Raw genomic sequence first — 14387 nt, 5'->3', positions numbered from 1 at the left:
AAGAAACCTAATTTGGCTGCATTATAATAGAAGTAGCCATAGCAAGATGCTTTTGAGTGACGGGTCATGACAAATGTTTGTTTGACAAATAAATTCTTAGGGAGTTAATTATATTGACAAGCTTATTAGGTCTATATAAACTGATATTACTCCAGCCAGACTAAAATAAATAGCCCAAGACTTTCTCCAGAATAAAAACTATTAGACTGTAGGAAAAACTGTGAAAATATTCTTGGTCTATTAAACATTACTTTTGACTTCACACACATATATATATATATATATATATATATATATATATATATATATATATATATATATATATATATATATATATATATATATATATATACATATGTGTGTGTGTGTGTCTTGTTTACTACACCCTTTTCACTTCTCATATGAAACCACACAAAGATGAGACATAATGACAAAACCGTATGATTACCTTTGTATGTCTGAATATATGTATATATTGGATTGACTTTAATGGAATAATGCTGCATAAAAATTACAATACAAAATTCACACAAACATACAAAAAGTGAAAATGACAACAAACAGGACTTAAAACTGAGAGAGAAATAAAATACAGCACACACACATCCTAATGATTTATTAGTAACATTTAGTTATATTGGATAGGTCACGTTATGTTTTACAAAGATGTGTTTTGTTTTTGTTTGTGTGTAAATCTAAATAAATAACCATATGTAATGCTCTTTATGACTTTTTTTTAATTATCAACGAAAATACACAAAAAAAAGGTATTCAACAAATCCAGGAATAAACCTTAGTAAAACAAGATAATAAAGTGTAATGTGTCAGTCTCATCCAATCAGCATTAAGCTGTGTCGTCAGCCAGTCGTTTCCCATCATGCTTTTGGTAACGCAGTCTTTTGAGAGCAACTGCGGCCGACTGCTCCATCCGAGGTACCCGCCTCGCGATCGCGAGAGTTTTTTGGCGCACGTCAGCGTGACATCAGAGCGAGGCGAAGGCAAGGCGGACACATTTCTAACCGGCATGCATCTTGCGATGATCACCGTTGATCAATTCTGCGCAGATTTTGGCCAAGTCAAAAGAGCCTATTATTGTGCTTTATGACATCAGATCCAGAAGAGCTGAACAAGATCAAGCACATATTCACGCATCACAAACCTGAATGATGATGTCAGAGAACTGCTTTCAGTCATTTCAACTTCATTTATTTTGAAGATTTTAGATGAACCTGATGGTTCTGATGCAGCTCATGTGAGGGTTTGACATAAATACAGCAGCAGACTTCAAATACAAAGCTTTGCTTTCATTTAGTTCAGTACAACAGGCTTTACTAATGAACATTTTATATATGATGGAATTTTTCATGTTTGTTTTGTAGTGTTACTATTTTACAGATTCAGTTTGATTTATTGTTTATATTTCTCTAAAATAAGACACAGATCTTACTTCACTGTGCATTTGTCAGATGTATTTGCTTGTCTTCATCAATAAAGTTTTCTCTGTCTAAATGTAAAGTCTCTTCATGTTGTATTTGATTGTGTCGAGCGCCCTCTGGAGGAGTAAAACAGTTGAGCAGAGCAGAAATCTTCATCTTCATGATCTGCACAAATTCACAAACATAAATCATGACGTCATTTCACTTATAATCTTCATTTATTTGTAATGGCTTTATGTTTTCATTTGCTGATCTTTCCACCCTGAAAGATTTCAGATCAAACTGCAACTCGAGCATTAGTGCTATTAAATGTGTGTTGAGATAAAAGATGGCTGATTCACTGATTTATCCTCTTTAACACTTACAGGACTTTCAGATCACTTCTTATTACACTTTACCCTGTCGTGTTATTATTGTGCAGATCAGATGTCCATCCTATCAAGATCCTTTCATCGATATATAAATATTTACATTGTCATTTAAGCTCTCTTTATACTGATAAAAGTATTATTATTATTGTTAAAACTCGAGCTGGACATTTCCCCGTTTTACAGAGCGATCACACACACCGTAAAAACCCAAATTAGTACACTTTGTTGCAGGTTGCAGCAGTTCTGTAATAAGTATCTTCACCAGCAGAGGGTGCTGAGAGTTTCATCAAGATTCATCGCTCACCACCTTGAAGAAACCTGGAGAAGAACAGGACGCTATCGGCTAATTGCTAATTAGCAAAAGACAGACACGCTGTTATTAAAGGTGGGCACATATTATCTTGAAACTCTTCATGACTGTTTTAAAGTGTGGTATAAACGCTCACAAAACTTTTTGCATCACAAGTCAATAATTCATTCACAGCAAGTGGGTTTAGATAATAATATATTAACTTAATGATTATATTCGCTATATTTAACCTGTACATTTGCAGTAAGTGTGTACTCTAAACAAGGTTGCAGTTATTTTCTTATTTAAGGACATATTTTCCCACAAGCACAAATATAAGAGTCTCTCCACAGTTCCTCCAGCAGGCGGCGCTCGACGCTTCACAAGCTGTTTCTGTCTTTACTCTATTGGAGATTCAAATATTGTTCAGTCTTACTTGTGTTCATTTTTCCTCTTCTTCATCATCTGGTGATGTGGTTTGGTGTTTCTGCTGGACATTTGTCATCATGTCAGTTGATTGTGGTTGAAGTGTTTCTGTGCTTTATTTCTCTTGTTTATATGAGCCTCTTATTTTTACAGTTCATACAAAAACAACAAAAAAACAACAACTTTACAATCAAGAAAGTGAATCCAATAAGAGTCAAATAAGAGTTCAGGGTCAAATATCACGGACACAACACTAAATAACAGCAGCAGATGCAGATATCAGATCAACACTCATGAGGCGTTTCTCTCTTCTGCTGTTAGGTTGTAGGAGGGTTCATATTAAATCAGATAAACATCTCAGCTAATTCTGGAGAATTTTCACACCTTTTCAGAGCTGCCATCTTGAGCTCTTCAGTGAACTGATGAAGAAAATGTTTCTCAAGTTAGTTTTGCTCTGTTTGTGTCGTCTGGTTGGTGAGTTCTTAATCTCTCTTATTACAGTTCTTTCAGCAACAGATTCAGTGTTTATTTGTTCTAATAGTTGATTAAAAAGCTCCATCATTAGCTGTAATTGTGATGTGATTCTTATCTGAAGTGAAAGTTTTCTGTGTGTAATGTTCAGATCAACTTCAGTTCCTGCAAATTAGAGTTTTATTCTGAATCAGCACAAAGATCTGATTATTAATCTACATATTGTGTCAGTTTTGTTGTTTAAGCTGATGATCTTTTCTGTTAATATTGATTTAGCCCTGAATGAGCAGTGCATAGTCAGCCATCTTTATATCCTTCCTATAGCAGTATATATTATGGGCTCTATTTTACTGATCTAAGCGTGATGTCTAAAGCTCATGATGCAGAAGCACTAAGGGTGTGTCCGAATTCATTTCTGGGATCTGGCTCGGCTCGGCTGAGCGAAAAAAAAACACTTCTCTGCATCAGTATTTTTGTTAAATAGATTTTTGTACCTTAATTGGGTTCCAGATGCAGTTTATAAAATTGTAGCGGAGTTTGTTCGGGATTTTCCATTACGCTGCATTTTTGAAGTTTGCAATCGGGTGCTCTGTTTACGAAACGTTAGCTCTGTTAGCGCGGTAATTTAGACAATAGACTGTTGACAGAGTAACATTAACGTTCGTTTATAAAGGTTAAAACGATGATTGTGCAGTTGTGTCGAATAGTATGCACTTATGGGAGTTATATGGTACGTCTACATTACTGTCTTTTGCAGACAGCAAGATATATGCTATTGGCTAGTTAACCTTAGCATAGCTTCCCGTCACTTTTTATTAACTTGAAACTCCTCAAATACATTTGGGCACCATGAAAAAGAGTGAGAGTGCTGCTGAGCCATTTCTTGGTCCTCCACCAGTAAAAAAATAAAACTTCATGTTCTTTGTGGAAGCATTTTACAGTCAGTGGTGCTGCAGATAAAACAAAGTAATACTGTATAATGTGTGCAAAAGTGAAATCGGCAGAGGCAGAGATATTAAACATCTGTCAACATCTTCTATGCATAATCATTCATTTTCTTTTCGGCTTAGTCCCTTTATCAATCTGGGGTTGCCACGGTGGAATGAACCACCAATTTATCCAGCATATGTTTTACGCAGTGGCTGCCCTTCCAGCTGCTACCCAGCACTGAGAAACATCCATATACTCTCTTTCACACACATATAATAGTGAAAATTTAGCTTACCCAATTCACCTGAATTGCATGTGTCACCTGAATTGGACCAATGACTGTAAAAAATATGGACGACGCGACAGCCCTTTTTCCCATTGAACGCTTTGAGGGCAAAACGCCTGCTTGACGGGCACAAACTGTCGCAAAAGACTGCTGAAATTGGAGCCTTGACATGCGCAGAAGGACTGTCTGATGGAGCCAGAGGAGGAGCCGCGAAAATGAGCGGAGTCGAGCTTCCAACCAAACGCTTTATGTAAAATCGACCACGCCCCCCGAACTTCTCAGCATGCGTTTGCTTTCCGGCTCGCATGCGGCAGCGCCGGCTCGCTCGGCCGCCGCATCTGGCTCGATTGACTCGGGCTGGAATTGGGTAGTAAGTCCTGGCATCCGGAGTAGGTCCAGCAGAGGTAGTCAGTCTGAGCTCTAAGAAATAAGTCTCCGGCAGGCGAGAATCTAGCCGGAACTGTGTTTTGCTATCTGGGTGGCTAGGCGTGTATCAGCAAACTAATAAAGCCCGAAAAAAGCTCTGAACTTAGCGAATAAACAGTGTTCCACCAGGATCATGTATGTCAGAAACTATAGTTTACTGCTGAACTCATTTTGTCATGGTAAAATAACACAGAAATCGAATAATAACACTTCAGTCTACTTCAGTCTTCTGCCGAAGCTCAGACGGTTTTCTTTGAGAAATTGTCAATCACCACTTGTCAATCACGATGACACGCCCAGCATTAAATTACTGCTAAAAACAAACTGTTTACAAAAATGAAGATCTGCACCTATTTCAGCACAATAACCAGTGCCTTAATCGACCTTAACCATCTTTCGGGACATTTTATTGCAAGTGTAATAATTTTTTTTATTTGGGCTCAAGTCTCCTTCATTAACACGGAGGAGGCGGGCTTTATGACTTGTACTGCAGCCAGCCCCCAGGAGGCGATCTAACGGCCGAGACCTTCACTCAAACGCAGGCTTGCGGCACACTTGGTTTGGACTGTGGAGGAAACCCACGCCAACATGGGGAGAACCCAGTCGAGGCTCGAACCAGCAACCTTCTTGCTGTGAGGCGACAGTGCTACTCACTGTGCCACCGCGCAACCTTCTATGTAATGCATTATCACATGCACTAAAAGCATCCTCTCCTGATACTGTCTGTGAACCCACCACAAGCATCAATCCCCTCAATCAGCACAGCTATGCTCTGCTAAATCCTCCAAAAGCACCAAACCATCAACACAGCCACATTCTGCCCCAGCAAGTCAGTTTCAAACATAAAAAAAACAAACAAACAAACTTTGTGTCTGTTTTGTGGCTGGCAGATGACAGTAGCAGGGCTGTATCTTTTAGTATTATATAGAATACTTTTGTTCTGCCAGATCCCCCAGGCAGGGTTTTATTTAGATTTATTTAGTTAATTTTAGTTTTTGGAATTCTGTCCATTGGAAAAGAGTTCTTTCAGAAGAAGAACAGTTTTTTGAAGTATTATTTGTTTTTATTCTGTCTATTCAGTGTCCTTCAACAAGAACGGTGGTGGTGGGGTTCATAATATTCACAATGGTATTTTATTAGTTGTTGGTTTAACCATGGATGAGATAATGGCTTCTATGTTATTTTCTTTTCAATGACATTTCTTGTCACATGTTCAAAAACAACAACCAATATTGCATATCTATAATTTATATAATGGGTATAATTAAACAATACTTTTACTATAACGTAAATTAGAAGTGTAATAGAGAAAATATATATTTTTGCGCCATTTTGAATTTTACTCGAATACAAATACAAATACAAATACCGGCTGCTCCGCACATCCCTAATATATATATATATATATATATATATATATATATATATATATATATATATTGCTATTTATTATTTAACTGCTAATAAAATGTATTATTAAGTAATCCTCTCTTCTTACAATTTATTAAGTTCAATTAAATAGTCATGCACGCAGCCAAGGGAGGTCAGGTGGTTTGAAAAACCAAAAGTTGGATTATTGAATTTGAATTTGAACTTGAATTTATCTTATTATTTAAATGGTCAGTTTGTTATTTGCCTTTAGGCTTCAGTTTTTCATTAAAGTCAAGTTAACAGATTTCCCAAAGAAAATTATGATAAAAAATGTATTTTAAAAATAAGTATATTTACATATTTGAAGAGTTTAGATGCAAAAACCTCTAAATGCCATTTAATATTTTCTTCTAAAATTATAATTTTTCTCCAACTTCTGTGTGTGGACTCAGTGATTTTACTTTTATAGTGACAAATACGTTCTTTTCATTGATTTAAAGTGAAATAACTGAACATAAATATACGAGGCTGAGAAAAATGCTCATTTTACATGGCATTTAGAGGTTTTGGCATCTGAACTCTTCATTTCTTTATTCTAAGAATTAAAAGTCCTAATTTCTAATTCAAAGTATTTTTATTATTTATAAAACTGTAATAAAATTTACAGTTAAAAAGTGTAAATAAAGCAATTTGACAAAATGGTAGGAAATAGTTTCGGTACATCAAAAAGTGAAGTTATAATAACAATCCAACAAGATTACCCAGCAAAAATCAGTTCTTAATATGTCACTAAAATGTCATATTTATACCTCAATTAAACAGAAAATCAGGTGAATAACTGCAAAAAGGTTCAGTTTTTCAGAAAACAAATAATAAAGATGACAAATGATAAAGAGAGAGTTTAATAAAGACTTTCATCAATTTTTCATACAAATTAAATATGTCTCATAGTATTATTAAAAGATGGAGCACAGGCTGTAGTTTTTCTGACAAACTGTTTTAACCGAAATTGGAGATGTTACTCTAAGAGATTAGGAGAACTGGCATGGTCATATACGTTTACATGTAGGTGTTTGTTCTGCAGTTAGTTTTCAGGGAATATTGTTCACAGACTAACAATAATAATAACGTCCATTTCCTTTTAACATTTGAGCGCTGTTGAGCACGTTCTTAAACAGAGCTGATTTGCCATTGTGTTCACATGCTCAACAGAAATGACTGTGATTGGCCATGAAGGTCATCAGTTCACCGAACTCACCGCTGTTTACTGCGTGTAACTACAGATACAGGGACACTGGAGCGTTTTGAAGCCCGTGTGCATAAATGAGCATTACAAATCCCTCTTATTACAGTGTGAGCCTGGCTTAAAGATGCTGTATTTGGGATTGACAGATAATTGGTAATATTATACAGGTATTACAGATCAAACTCTTTTTATTTGTTTCATTATTGGAGAGGGTTTCCCCCCGGCCCTTCCTCCAACAGTAACGATCACATCTGATGATGGAAAACATTGAACCTTACACTGTACGCAGATCAGCTTATGCGTTCTTCTGTAATATCTGTATTTCTGCTAATTATAAACCTCCTCATGTAGATTTTTGTAACTCTGATGTAAAGGTCACATCTGTCACAGAATACACTAAAGCGGCCCAGTAGTAACCATAATCAAGCAGACTGGCATCCATTAACCAGGATCTACAGGCTCTTCATTTGCATGAAGTTAAAGGATTTGCAACTTTGTCATGTGACTCGACACGTCCACATCCAGTCGCTAACGTTAGCATTTAAATATATATATATAGCTTTTGATTGAACTATCAGCTTGCTTGATGAACAGAAGAGTGTTTTAGCTCTTTCCTGTTAAATCTGGGAACTCTACACCTCTGCTTCAATGCTAATAATTTAAACTCATTATGCAGAACATGATCAGGATCAGACATGATATTATTAGCTGATCTCATCAGGTTGTTCTAATAGACTGAGTCTTACAGCTTTTCTAGAGGTCGACCTACAATCTTAGAGCAGATTTTAATGGATTAAACAAGCTTGTTTTCAGCGTTCCTGACAGACTCCTACAGCAAATAGAGTCACAGTATTGAATCAAACTCATTATCACAGACCTGAAGAACAGCAGAGGAATCTCCTCTCTTACTCTGAATGACCTGAGATGATGAAGAAAGTGGATTCACTGATATAGAAATAACTGAAGATCTGTGATTAGAGATTACATTCAATCAAATTAATATGAAGATCAAAAACTGAACAACATCATCATCATTACCTTCAGAATAATATTCACTGCTCATCTGAATGATCAAAAGTGTTTTAGAGACGACTTTACCAAGCCAACATCCTGTGATTTAACACTTTAATCTGACAAACTCTGTTCTGCAGGTGGACTTGATGATTATTATTATCAAGTGCAGGAGGGGAAATCAGTCACTCTGAGCTCTGAACTCACTGAACTGAAGAATGATGAGCAGATTCAGTGGAAGTTTGGAAATGAAGACACTTTAATAGCAGAAATCAATGTAACGGCAAACAGATTCTCTGTATTTGATGATGTTCTTGATGGGAGATTCAGAGACAGACTGAAACTGGACAAGAAAACTGGATCTCTGATCATCACAGACAGCAGAACTAAAGATGAAGGATATTATGAACTAGAGACCAACCAGATGAGCAGGATTTTCAGTCTTGTAGTCTCTTGTAAGTTGAAGATTTGTTTTAGCTGCTTTATTTTTTAATCACTAAGTACAATATTATTCCACGTTAATTATGCATTGGTGTGTCTCTTCTTTTGTTTTATTATATTAATTTTAGAGTCCCCATGAAATCAAAACTAACCATATTGATTTTGTTCGCTCACATTGCTAGTTGTGTGGTGAACAATTCTTCAGTGCATGTCAATAATAAAAAGAATAGTCTGGCCTTCTAATCTTCAACTGAAATCTGAGAATGCACTTCCTGTTTTTTTTTTTTTTTCAGTTAAATTCTAGATTAGGTCTGTCTGAGGTATTGGGCGTGGCTAACATGCTTAACCACGCCTCTTCAGCTGTCAGTTTTGACAACAAACTGTAATGGTGAGCAGGAGGAGTCTGTTAGGTCGTGATAACTCTCCCCAAACCCTTTTCCCCATCTTTCTGACTGAAATGCCTTCTTTACTACATCCAATCAGCTCGCAGTAGCTGAAAACAAGCCACACCCACTGTTATGTCATTTAATATTCCGTTTTTCTAGGAACTGCATCACAATATGAACAATAAATGATCACAGCTTTCAGTTTAAGTCTTAGTATGTGAATGTTGATATTTGTTCTCATTGTGTGTTTGATGATGAAGATGAAATACGAGTGGAGAAGAAATATTCAGTAACTCTGAGCTCTGGTGTCTCTAAACTGAAGAATGATGATCAGATTCAGTGGATGTTTGGAGATGGAGACACTTTAATAGCAGAAATCAATAAACAGACCAACAGATTCTCTGTATTTGATGATGTTCTTGATGGGAGATTCAGAGACAGACTGAAACTGGACAATAAAACTGGATCTCTGACCATCACAGACATCAGAACTGAAAATGCTGGAGATTATAAAGTACAGACCAACACTGAAATCAACACTGTTAAACTGAGAGTTTTGGGTGAGTTAAATATTAGTTTGATCTGATTTATATTTTAATCAGCACAAAGACACAGTTTTTAACCCAAACCTGCTTTTGTTTTTGTTGGTTTATTATATTAATTACAAATAAAGATTTACTTTTGTAAACCATCAAACGACTGTCTTAATCTGTGTCTGTTAATCATGATCTGTTTCTGTTTCTTCTCTGTGTGTTTGGTGATAAAGAAAAGAGTAAAGAAGTGTCTGTGAAAATGGGAAAATCAGTCACTCTGAGCTCTGGTGTTACAGAACTGAACAATGATGAGCAGATTCAGTGGAGGTTTGGAGATAAAAACACTTTAATAGCAGAAATCAATGTAACGGCAAACAGATTCTCTGTATTTGATGATGTTCTTGGTGGGAGATTCAGAGACAGACTGAAACTGGACAATAAAACTGAATCTCTGACCATCACAGACACCAGAGCTGAACATGCTGGAAATTATAACCTAAAGATCGACTATATTGATATTATTTTCCGTCTCACTGTCTATGGTGAGTTATAAATGTGTTTCATCTGTTTTCTTTTTTAATCACCAGGGCCCGGTTTTTCAAAAGTAATCCACTAGGATTTTGGATAAGGGATTGGATCAAATCTTGAAAATGGGTTTTTCAAAAGAAAAAACGGATTACATAATCGGATTAGATCACGTAATCTAATCTTGGTTTTGATCCGGATCAAACCTTTAGTTTGGGTTTTTCAGACCTTTTTGTGGGATTTGGATCACTTTGATCCAAAAAACCTGGATTAAACTGATCCCATCAGAAGGCTGGATTTAGTGTGGATTTCATGTCCAAAATGTAATGAAAACTTTAAAAAATTATTAAATAATATTATTTTTGGATCATGCAGTATTACAACCCTACTTACGAGATATATTATTTATTCATAAGGGTTTAATTTTATTTGTTCATCTGTCAGGCTATAGTGATTATTGGATTTAACATATTTAGGCTTTCAGTATAGGCCTACAGCAAAACAGCTGTCAAAATTGACCAGAAACAATACATTTTATTCTGTCACTAACTGATATATATATTCATCACAATGGAAAATATTTTTGTTTTTAGAATATTTATTAGTGATGCATGCAATGATTACAGAATAACCAAGAAAATGCAAAGAATGGCAATCATTGATTTTTGAAATCACCTTCAACAATTGCAAAAAGAGACTGAAAGGGCAGAAGCACAGCTTCATCTGGCCGAGGAACAACTGACTCTGACCAAACTGCAGCAAACCAAGGCCAGATTTGAGATTTACCTCCTAAAGGCTTTGCTCAGACAAGCTACTCTCTCCATATCAGATGAGGAAGTCTAAAATTATTGTGGAGTTTTTGACATTAAGTCTTTTTTTTTATTTATATCTATATTTGTACCTTATTATAAATACCTCAATGTACAGTGTTTGTGTTGTTGGTCTCAGATAAACGGACTGCTGGAAGAGGATGGGGTGGGGTTTTTATTGTTTTTTTTTTTTAAATGTGTGTTTTCATTTCTAATAAAAATAAAGCTATATTGACCCCACACTGGCTATTCTACTTGTTGCTCTTTACATAGGCCTGTCTATCCATCTACATTGTGATTGAGCACTGGTTATCCAGATTTAGTGATCCTGAAAAGTTCCTATCCGGATCAGATTGATCCAATCCAATGTTGCTTTGAAAAACTGGCTCAAAAAGTAAGCTGGATTACGTGATCACGGATCGCAAAAACAGAATTACTAAATCCGGATCAATTTTATCCGGATTAAACCTTTTGAAAAACCGGGCCCAGTGCCCGCGTAATCCAGTTTACGCGTGATCATGTAATCCAGATTACTTTTTGAGCCAGTTTTTCAAAGCAACATTGGATTGGATGAATCTGATCCGGATGAAACTTTTCAGGATCACTGAATCTGGATAACCAGTGCTCAATCACAATGTAGATGGATAGATAGGCCTATGTAAAGAGCAACAAGTAGAATAGCCAGTGTGGGGTCAATATAACTTTATTTTTATTTGAAATGAAAACTAAGAAAATGTAATGAATAATAAAATAATAATAATAATTATAAAAAAAAAAGACTTAATGTCAAAAACTCCACAATAATTTCAGACTTCCTCATCTGATGTGGAGAGAGTAGCTTGTCTGAGCGCAGCCTTTAGTAGGCGAATCTCAAGTCTGGCCTTGGTTTGCTGCAGTTTGGTCAGAGTCAGTTGTTGCTCTGCTTTTTTTTTTTTTTTTTTGCAATTGTTGAAAGAGATTTCTAAAATCTAGAATTGCCAATCTTTGCTTTTTTTTGGTTATTCTGTAATCATTGCAGGCATCACTAATAAATATTCTAAAAAATATATATATTTTCCATTGTGATGTGTATATATATCAATTAGTGACGGAAAAAATTTTACTGTTTTTGGTCAATTTTGACAGCTGCTTGGGGGATTATTTTATGAGGCCAAACTCTTTCTATTTTGCTGTAGGCCTATACTGAAAGGGTAAATACGTTAAAACCTATAATCACTATAGCCTGACAGATGAACTAATAAAATTAAAACCTTATGAATAAATAGTATATCTCGTAAGATACTGCATGATCCAAAAATAGTATTATTTAATACATTTTTTAAGTTTTCATTACATTTTGGACATGAAATCCACACTAAATCCAGCCTTCTGATGGGATCAGTTTAATCCAGGTTTTTTGGATCAAAGTTATCCAAATCCCACAAAAATGTCTGAAAAACCCAAAGTAAAGGTTTGATCCGGATCAAAACCAAGATTGGATTACGTGATCTAATCCGATTATGTAATCCGCTTTTTCTTTTGAAAAACCCATTTTCAAGATTTGATCCAATCCCTTATCCAAAATCCTAGTGGATTACTTTTGAAAAACCGGGCCCTGGTGTAATTTTAATCCACACACATCTTTGCTATTTTGTATATTTTTGTTGTATGATATTATAATTAACTTTCAGAAACAACAATAGAGCTTTAATGATCTTAATCTGGCAAAAACCCTGTTTGTGTTTGTGTGTTTGATGATGAAGAGGAAATATCAGTGAAGGAGGGAGATTCAGTCACTCTAAACTCTGAACTCACTGAACTGAAGAATGATGATTGGATTCACTGGACGTTTGGAAATGAAGACACTTTAATCGCAGTAATTACAAACCAAAGCATCATATTTTCTGTGTTTGGTGGTGTTCCTGATGAGAGATACAGAGACAGACTGAAACTGGACAAGAAAACTGGATCTCTGACCATCACAGACACCAGAACTGAACATGCTGGAGTTTATAGTCTATGGGTTAACAATGAGAGAAAACAGAGTTTCATTTTCACTCTCGGTGAGTTTAATATTGGTTTCTCAGGTTTTATTTATTCAGAAACAGATCTACACTAATGTCTGATCATTTAAATGTTGTTTTCTGTCTTCTTCAGTCTCTTGATTTCTCCTCATTTCTCTTTATTCTCTGGTGTTTTCAGCTCTGCCTGTTCCTGTCCTCATCCTCAACTCTTCTCAATGTCCTTCATCCTCATCTTCATCAGTGCAGTATTGTTCAGTGCTGTGTTCAGTGGTGAATGTGAGCGCTGTGAGTCTCTCCTGGTACAAAGGAAACAGTTTATTGTCCAGCATCAGTGTGTCTGATCTCAGCATCAGTCTCTCTCTACCTCTGGAGGTGGAATATCAGGAGAAAAACACCTACAGCTGTGTGATCAACAACACCATCAGCAACCAGACTCAACATCTGGACATCAGTCAACTCTGTCCCACATGTTCAGGTACAGCAGAGCTGATATTAGTGGATGGCAGTGCTGATATGAAGCTTTATTGACTGATCTGAGCTCAGTTTGATGTGTTTGTTCCTCAGGCTCTGTTCACTGCTGTGGTCCTACTGAAGCTGTGATCCGATTGGTCCTCTCTGTTCTGGTGGGCGTGGCTACTGTCATTATTGTGCTTTATGACATCAGATCCAGAAGAGCTGAACAAGATCAAGCACATATTCACGCATCACAAACCTGAATGATGATGTCAGAGAACTGCTTTCAGTCATTTCAGCTTCATTTATTTTGAAGATTTTAGATGAACCTGATGGTTCTGATGCAGCTCATGTGAGGGTTTGACATAATTACAGCAGCAGACTTCAAATACAAAGCTTTGCTTTCATTTAGTTCAGTACAACAGGCTTTACTAATGAACATTTTATATATGATGGAATTTTTCATGTTTGTTTTGTAGTGTTACTATTTTACAGATTCAGTTTGATTTATTGTTTATATTTCTCTAAAATAAGACACAGATCTTACTTCACGGTGCATTTGTCAGATGTATTTGCTTGTCTTCATCAATAAAGTTTTCTCTGTCTAAATGTAAAGTCTCTTCATGTTGTATTTGATTGTGTCGAGCGCCCTCTGGAGGAGTAAAACAGTTGAGCAGAGCAGAAATCTTCATCTTCATGATCTGCACAAATTCACAAACATAAATCATGACGTCATTTCACTTATAATCTTCATTTATTTGTAATGGCTTTATGTTTTCATTTGCTGATCTTTCCACCCTGAAAGATTTCAGATCAAACTGCAACTCGAGCATTAGTGCTATTAAATGTGTGTCGAGATAAAAGATGGCTGATTCACTGATTTATCCTCTCTAACACTTACAGGACTTTTAGATCACATCTTATTATACTTTACCCTGTCGTGTTATTATTGTGCAGATCAGATGTCCATCCTA

At 36.0% G+C, this 14387-nt stretch overlaps 1 long non-coding RNA gene across 1 annotated transcript; it reads left to right on the top strand.

Annotated features, from left to right (window-relative positions):
• The first annotated feature begins 2843 nt into the window (after positions 1-2843).
• LOC100332941 (uncharacterized) lies at positions 2844-14028 on the top strand. Its single transcript, XR_012397641.1, has 7 exons — positions 2844-2996; positions 8404-8718; positions 9351-9650; positions 9857-10165; positions 12700-12999; positions 13139-13435; positions 13525-14028. It is a non-coding gene; the product is annotated as an uncharacterized lncRNA (long non-coding RNA).
• Positions 14029-14387: the final 359 nt, after the last annotated feature.

The sequence above is a fragment of the Danio rerio genome, chromosome 22, assembly GCF_049306965.1.
Source record: "Danio rerio strain Tuebingen ecotype United States chromosome 22, GRCz12tu, whole genome shotgun sequence".
NCBI classification, from domain to species: Eukaryota; Metazoa; Chordata; class Actinopteri; order Cypriniformes; family Danionidae; genus Danio; species Danio rerio.
The sequence above is the reverse complement of the archived record's forward strand: the minus strand, read 5'-3'. Positions and strand labels throughout refer to the sequence as shown.